This window comes from Pempheris klunzingeri, chromosome 14, assembly GCF_042242105.1.
Source record: "Pempheris klunzingeri isolate RE-2024b chromosome 14, fPemKlu1.hap1, whole genome shotgun sequence".
Classification (NCBI taxonomy): domain Eukaryota; kingdom Metazoa; phylum Chordata; class Actinopteri; order Acropomatiformes; family Pempheridae; genus Pempheris; species Pempheris klunzingeri.
This window is the reverse complement of record NC_092025.1, coordinates 5566469-5575427: the sequence shown is the minus strand read 5'-3', so window position 1 is coordinate 5575427 and position 8959 is coordinate 5566469.

Genomic DNA, 8959 nt, shown 5'->3' with positions numbered 1-8959 from the left:
GGATGTCTAAGATGCATTTCATTAATTAGAAACATTGTTTTCGTGGCAGTTTGCCATCCGATGCCTGCAGCTCTGACTGGAGTTAATTTACTGCTCTGTGGGGGTTATGATGCTTATAACAGTAATGTTTTGACATAGATATGTATACAGATATGCTTTTGGTATAGCTGATGTTGATATTTCTTGACTTCTCTCTTTTGCACTTTATCTTTACTTCTTGGAAACAGAGATGCATAATATCCAAAACAGAAGACACAGGCTGTGTGTGTGTGTGTGTGTGTGTGTTAATGGCAAGTGTTTATTCAGTATATTTTTTCAGTAAAGACATGTTTGCAGTACATTCAGCCTTCAGCCATGTGAATGACATTAAAGCTGTTAAATCTGAGGCATTTCTCCGTGTTGATCCAGCATGTGAGTGGCAGCTGGCGCTCCATCTTTTTCGGAATGTTAAGGAGGTAAAACCATGGCATGTGACCTCAAACACACCATGGATACTGTTTAAGGGAAGACATTCCCTGTGCAGCCTTTCAGAGTTCAGGTTAAAGGAGCAGTCCTTCTCCATCTCACTACTGCCAGAGTTAGGATAGTTTTGAAGGGCTACACCTGGGGGTTTGCATGCTTTAGCTCATCAACTACAATTAGCATACATGTTGCGTAACTGCGGACCATTTCCCGAAGTTTACCATGAGTTTTTACCGATGGGGTAAAATGGCTAATCTGCTTGCATGGCAACTACTGGCTGTCATTACCACTGTGTTATCTGATGGAACACACATGCTGGGAATTATAGAGGGTTGTATTACTGTTTATTTACAGGAATGATGCAGAGGACTTCACTTGGAATTTGTTATTCTTTTAACCACAAGTTGTGCCTTCTTCGTAGAGGGCACAAGTTAATTCTTTGTCACAGTTTGAATGAACTTTATCATCACAATGTTATCTGATATTTCTTTAGCCAGATATTCCGAGAAGGGCTGCTGGAAGTCTTAATGCTGCTAGATGCACACACAAAAGAATTGAACCTCTGTAATAGCAGAGATTGGAAAGTAATATCTATTGATGTTTTTTTTCTAAACCTTTTAAGAAAACCCATTCTTGCATTTCGTTTTCGTGAAGGGTATAGTGTCATATTTTGGAAGGGGGTTGCTGCAAGTCTTTGCAAACTTTACTGCATTTGTGCCTTTGTTGTAGACTTTTGTGTCTTTTAGAACACATAGACAAGTTGGTAAGGTAAGAGAAAATCTGCTTAGTGATGACTTTGACTGTTGCCATCTGTGAGGTTGCAGCGGCCCTCAAGAGTCTCCCTGTATTTCCATGTAGGAAATACTTGAGTGTGAATGATACCCCCTCACAGATAAGAGAGCGAGGGGCCCACTGGATTTGACTCAGAGCCTAGAAATTCCTCTCTCTGCTTGGTTTCTCCGTGATATAAACACTTTCTTTCAGCCTCTGCCTCTCTTCGTCTTGTCTTCTTGCTCCTCACCGTCTGCTTTTCTCTAACTCTAAGCCTTTCTGACTTAACTAAATTGTGCAGTAGAAAGAAGGCTTTTCAGATCATCACCAGTTTGAATGGGACGGTATGTAAACAGATTTCCGAAATGGAATATCATGGAAATCAGGGGTGTTTAATGCACCAAAAGTCAGAAAAGTGCTCTGATTAGTTTATGGAAAGTGATGGAAAGTCAAGTCACACCCACATGTGGAAAACCAGGCAGGCGAATATCCAGTGAAGGCAGTTGTGGCTTTCACAGCACACATTCCATCGTATGTGTACTCAGCTAACAGGATGTTGATGTGGGAAGTAGAGGTGCTGAGGGGGCTGCATCACCATCGAGACCCAGGCATAGTGAGAATCATCAGATGATAAAAACTTGTGTTTTACTGGGGAATATGTAGGCCATTGGTATTTGTGGCAGGAAAGAGGTTTTACTCTTTATTTTTTATTTTTTTCTGTCATATTGTCTATTTGTGTGTTCTGGAGAGCTTTTAGTTTGTATGAGTTTGACAGCTTCAGTTCAATCCAGCCAGCTGTAGCTGGAGTACATGATGTGACTGCTGCTGTATAGTGACTGAAGTGTATGGTATGTAATTTGAGATTATTCTTTTCATTTTGTTTAAACATCGTGTGTGTGTGTGTGAGCGAGAGAATATGGACAGAAATGGAAGAAAAACTTTGATCATCTGGCCCACCTCAGAATAATTCTGTGGTTTATCACTACATCACTTTATCACTTATCACTACACTGCAGCCTGTTGCTAACAGTGATTTTTTTTTTTTTTCCTCCAAGTCTTCATGTCGAAGTGTCCTTGGGCAAGACACTGAGCCCCTTGCTCATGGAGCACAGCTTCAGTGTGTGAATGTGTGTGAAAGAATAGTCTCCTCCAACTTAGATTCTTCCTGTATGAATCATGTGTTACTGAGTGAATGAGGATGTGATGTAAAAGCACTTTGAGTAGTCGAAATGACTAGAAAGGTGCGATACAAATACAGACCATTTAGCATTTTTGCCATTCCCTGTATGAAAGTACTGTATCCTCCCTAACCTCCATTATTATTAACTACTGCATTCTCAAGAGCTGTTTCCCTCAGCCTTTCTCAGTCCCTCAGCACTCATGCTTGCTCCAGTTTTCCTGCCAGTGTAGTTGCTGTGGCAGCTTTCTCATAACTTGAACACATCTGTGTTCAAGATAGCCAACTGTTGTTGTGTAAAATGCTGTTGCATTGTTAGATATAAACTATCCTGCAAAAAGCACGAGTGTTGCGCAGCATTTAGATGAGGTCATGAAATAGATGGTATCAGAAACTTGTTTTTTTTTTTTTTAAATGGCTACAGTCTTTGAGCTGGGAGACTTAAGACTTGGTCTCTGCCTACACTTCCCTTCCTCTTGTTAGATTAGGAGGTGGAAGACAAGGAAGAAATGCTTGAATTAGACTCAGCCAAATTCTTTGGAAATGTAAAGTTTTGCCAAGTTTTTGCAGACTGAGATCCAAACATGCACCTCTGACCCATATTGCTCTGGAAGCACCCCACCTAAAAACTGAGCTCTTTCAAAATGACAGTAGACCGGCCCAGCTTGTTCTCCCTCCTGTCATCTCATATTTTAGATTTCAGTATAGAATAGTACAGCTGTTGTCATTAACCTTTATTGTAGTCTATGTTGTAATCTTGAAATTATGCTGTAATTAGCACTACATCAGGTAACAACAGGTAGTATATGAGCTGCATCAAATCACCATTTCATACTTGCTTATGCATGATTCTGTTCTGTAAGTCATTGCTGAACTGGATGCAGGTGCTGAAGTTAAATGTAAGTGTCATGTTGCCTCAGCACGCCCAGGTCTGTGCAACTAAATATGTTATATGTAAGTTTTTTTCCAAGTCCAGGACACAATAAAAAAATATGTGGGTAATGGGTGGAAGTAAAGCAATTACTGCTTCAGTTTCCATCAAAATTTCAGTTGTAAGCTACATAAAGCTGATATTATTATAGATGTGTTTTACTTACCTATTGTGTGAATGTTATGTATGTATTATTTCTGCAGGCTGTACAGTATTTTAATCAGAGTACAAAATGTATAACATACTTGTTTTCAAATCAAAAATCAAGTGAATATACAAAATAACATCGACACGCCCTATTTCCTAAATCACAAATTAGATGAAGTCATCAGTTTCTTGTCAGGATGTTCAGAGGCTCATCAAACTTTCCAACAGTGACCTCAAAGTGAAGCCAGACTGTGAGGTTTTCTGTTTCAAAGTGGTGGTGGTTTATATCGACAGAGAAATGGAGACAGAAAGTCAGCTGGACATCTATTTTATCCAAATACCAGCCTCTTTCCTCTCTTACCAGAAGTTGTGGACCAAAGAATAAAAACCTGAAAAAAGACAAACTGTATATAAGGTATATGAGGTAATAATAATTACCTCATTTGTCATTTGCATACATGTTGTGTATGTTCAGGTTGTCAGTTGCAGTCAAAGTAGCCAAGCATGTGTGATCAGTATAATGTTTAACTATTCTTGACCACCACACTCCCCTCTGTCTTACTCCAGCTTTCAGGTAGAGGGAGTGTGGGCCACTCCTCTCACTGAAGTTCATAATAATAATCTCATTCCTGAGCCATAACAACGCTCTCACTCTCAAAGCAAAGGTCCGGAACATCATAATGTCTAACTTGGGTTAGTGTGATATATGTTGATGTAGCCTAGTAGTTGTATCAACGTCTGCATGTAATCAATAACTGACTGTCAAATCAAATAAATTCAGTATGATTCAACATTTTGACAGTATTTATTGTCACTTAACATTTAAGTAAACAGATACATAATACTGTAGATAGGTATAACATTCTTGTCTCATTAAGTAAAAGAAGGGCTGCATTTAGAAATAAGAGAAAATAAGTAAAATAGTTTTTGAATGACATGCATCTTAAAATAAAGTTCATAACTTGAGAAAAATAAAGTTTAGCAGCAGCTTTTCCCTTTTTCTTTAACTGTCACATCTTGACTGAACAGTCTCAACCAACTTTACAATATATAAATCTCAAATCCACGTAGTGTCACGTGGTATGGCTTAACTCGAATGCAATTGGTCTGTGTGTTTCCAGATCTGCTCAACCAATACCGTAAACACTAGAAAAGCTGCGGTTACAATAGAAGCGTCTCGTCAAATTTAAAATCCTCTTATAATATATTGATTATAGGTCCTGGGCCCGTATAGGATGGCGTCTGGGTCCAGACCCGGGCCGTGGTCCGCGGTCCGCGGTATGGAAGCTGTGTGTGTGTGTGTGTGGCTTGCACTGACTACATCTCTAAAACTATCTCAGTTCCTAGGTCAGTGTCATTACACTGATTTCATCTGCAGGTCAAAGGTCATTCAAGTGGCTTTCAGGCTTGGTTTGCCCAGGAATATCCTGGAGCAGCTGATTGTACCAGGAGACCAGAAAGGTTGCAGCTTGGGTGGAACCTGAAGCAAAAAAATAGATTTGGGAGAAGAGGGACTTCTGAGCTTGCCTCAAGTAAGTTCTGATAAACTGCAGACTCAGGAAAGGAAAACAGGGCTTGGTTAGGGCTGTGTACAACAGGCGAGGATAACTGCTGGATAACAGGGGACCCAAATGCAGATGAGAGTCACCCTGACCAAGGAGGTAGGGGACAGTGCCAGTGGAATGGCAGACCAGAGTGATAGTCTCATGTTTTAAAAAGGGTGATTGGAGGATGTGCTCCAGCTATTGGGGCATCACACTGCTCAGCATTACTAGAGCTCACAGATTGTCAAACCTCAGATCCAGGAGGAACAATTTGGATTCCGTTCTCATCATGGAACAGCAGAACAGCTCTTTACCCTTGCTGGGTTACTAGAGGGGTCATGGGAGTTTGCTCATCCAGCCTCCCCCAGGGAGTTTCGTGGGTGTACAGGATTATGGTGTTCTGGGGCCATTGCTATGAGCCATCCAGGCCTTATATAACTGCAGTGAGACCATATTCTCTGCAGGTAGTTCAAGATGTTTTCATTTGGTGTTGGGCTCTGCCAGGGTTGTCTCTTGTCCCTTGTTGATTTTGTTTGTGATTTTATGGGTAGAATCTTAAGACACAGTAAGGGACGAGAGAGTCTGGCAACCTGAGAGTTGCTTCTTTGCAGACAGTGTGGTTCAGTTGGCTTCATCAGACTGTGATCTTCAGTATGCGGAGGGGTGGTTTGCATTTGAATGTGAAGAAGTTGGGATGACACACCTTGACACTGTTTGTTGAGTTTAGCTTAATACATTTTCCCCTAAACTTAGCACTCAGGGCTTGAGTGCTACACTCTGCAACTGGATATTGGACTTCCTCACAAACAGACCCCAGAAAGTCCTATAGGAGGTGTAACCGCCAATCCAATCTAGTGTAGGTCATGTAATGGTCTATCCCATCCAATCATGTGTTGAACACCAGGTCCCTGGGGATGTGTGCTCTGCCACCTCCTGCTCACACTGTACACCTACGACTGCAATCCCCAACATGGAGAGAGCTCTGTTGTGAAGATTGTGGACTACACCGTCATCATCGTCATCACAAACAACAATGAAAATTCAGTACGTTAGTTTCTATTCGCAGCACGCACATTTAGTTCTGTGCAGTCACTTTAGTAAATGGACTGTACTTAGTGCCTTTCTAATCTTTTCGGCCACTCAAAGCAAACACTTTCACCTGTCCACACAAGATGTATCTAATTCATCACTTCACTTCATTCAACAGGATGTGGCCAATCAGACAATTGCCTGCTAAATCATGGGGTGAATAAGGAGTTATTGAGTTAAGTGCTGTTTAGGGGACATCTTTTATGGGTTTATATTTATGGGCTTTTATGCTATTATATTGTATATTTTGTAATATATTGTACTGGTCAGTTCGTACTGGTGACAGTGTTGTTTATAATACCAGTCAGATTATCTCATTTTTCCAAAAGCTGACTTAATTAAATTGAACCATTAATTGAACTTATGAACTGTGAACATCTGCTGCAGTTTTGACCAATGTATTTATCCAACGTATGCTGGAGCTGTAGGTCACGTAATGGTCTGTCCCATGCTTTTTCTGTCATGTATGAATCAGCTGTTTGTGTCATCATGTAAAGATTCGATGACTATCTCAAGAATGTGTCTTTGATTTACATCTTTTTGCTCTCCTCCCCTGTGTGTTAAATCTGCCACAGGACATCATGTTGAGATGTATCCTTTTCTTGAATGAGACTGAGTCTTTCTACACCATGTCACACCATGTCTTCCCTCCTAAAAGTTCAAGGGAAATCAATATTATGCTAGAAAACACAGCGGAGAACGAGCAGAAAAACATCACCTAGCAGTGCACTCTGCTGTTGTTGAAGCCAAAGCAGTGAAAAGGAAACTTAAGTCTTGTGTATTTTTTTATCTTATTAATGTTTGGCAGAGTAAGTGAAGCAGTTACACTACTGCACAGGTATGAAGGAGTGGCTCAGTGCTGAATGGCTAAAAGGTTGCTAGATCCTTACTTCCCAGCCACACCTGTTGGAGTGGGGGTGGAAGGCATGGAAAGAGAGGTGCACCGCCTCAAACCTTGTTTATCCACTCGGGTTGATTTTAGCAGAAGATACAGCTATTTTTGAGGAAGCCACACAGGTAGGAGCATTTTAAAAACTATGAGCTCATTTTTGACTCGTGACTCTCAGCATCAGGACACAAGTTGAATTGAGGTTTATACTGTGAAGATGAAAAAAAGGTGGACATAGTCATTCAATAGAGTTCATAGTTTCACCAATGATGGTATGGTGGCCTGAGATGCTTGATGCACTTCATCTTGTGTGCCTTGGATGTGTTGTCATTGAGGTATTTACTCTCCTATTACTGCTAAATCTATTTTCTAATTCATAAATGGAATCCTTTTCAGGAGCAGAGGGTAATTTGTTTGTCAGGTAAAAGGCTGAAATACAAATCTAAAAAGTTTTAAACAGAAACAATAACCTAACAGTAAGCCAATGATTTAAATGATTGATGGCCATGGAATGCAGCAGTGTGGAAAGTCATGTGTATACTGGCGTCTAAAGACTGACAGATGATATCCTCAGCTGACTATGGTTTTACATTTTGCTTTGTGAACACACTGCATGACAGTTCACAGTGTTAGCCAGTTCAAAGTACAGCCCTAACGCCTGCCAAAGTCCACCCTTAACAAGTAGAAGTTGAGAAAATAGCTGTCTTAAAACAGCAGGGGTCTGTGCTATTTTCTTACCTGAGAGATGAAATCTGTTCAACACTTAACTCGTCTGTTTTCTGGTTAAGTATTGTCTGCAAGGGTGACTGTCCTTAGTCTTTTGTGAGGGAGGAACCTCTAAATGAGATGTTGTGTTGAGTAAGTTGCACGTTGGAGTTATGGGACATTGAGAAGATATTATTGCAGGAATACATTTATCTTTGACCAGTCCAAAGATCCACCCACACGCTACCCTTTACACTGTATAATTACAGTGCTCAAAAAATTAAGGGAACACTTAATCATCACAGTATAACACCAAGTCAATTAAACATGGATATCAATCAAAACAAACCAGTCCAGTGAGGAAGCATAAGCGATTGTGAATCAATTTCACCTGTTTTAGTGCAAATGAAAGTGACAACATATGCACTGGAGAGGCAACAGCAAGACAACCACCAAAAAGAGAATGGTTTTGCAGGCGGTGGCCACAGACAATTGCTCTTTCCTTATTCTTCCTGACTGATTCTTCTCTAGTTTTGTGTTTTGCTAGTGTCCTTGTCACTACTGGCAGCATGAGGCGGTACCTGCAGCCCATTTAGGTTGCACAGGTAGTCCAGCTCCTCCAGGATGGCACATCCATAAGTGCTGTGTCTCACAGTCTCAGGAGCATGGAGGAGATACATGAGGAGAGCTGGACAGGGCCGTAGAAGGGTATCAACCCAGCAGCAGGACTGGTATCTACTCCTTTGTGCGAGGAGGAACAGGAGGAGCACTGCCAAGGCCCTACAGAATGACCTCCAGCGGGCTACTACTGTACATGTTTCTGACCAAACTTTCAGAAACAGACTCCATGAAGGTGGGATGAGGGCCTGATGTCCTCTAGTGGGACCACTGCTCACAGTGACAGTGACAGAATTGGCAGGTCGGCCATTAGCGCCCCGCTCTCTTCACAGATGAGAGCAGGTTCACACTGAGCACATGTGACAGACATGAAAGAGGCTGGAGACGCCGTGGTGAATGTTATGCTGCCTGCAACATCACAGCTTGACCTGTTTGGCTTTGGGTCATTGATGGTCTGGGGAGGCATATCCTTGGAGGGTTGCACAACCCTCCACGTGGTAGCCTGACTGCTGTTAGGTACCGGGATGAAATCCAGACCTTACGCTGGTGCAGTGGGTTCCACTGGGTTCCTCCTGGTGCAGGACCATGTCCGGTGCATAATGGCACATGAGAGCCATACACACTAC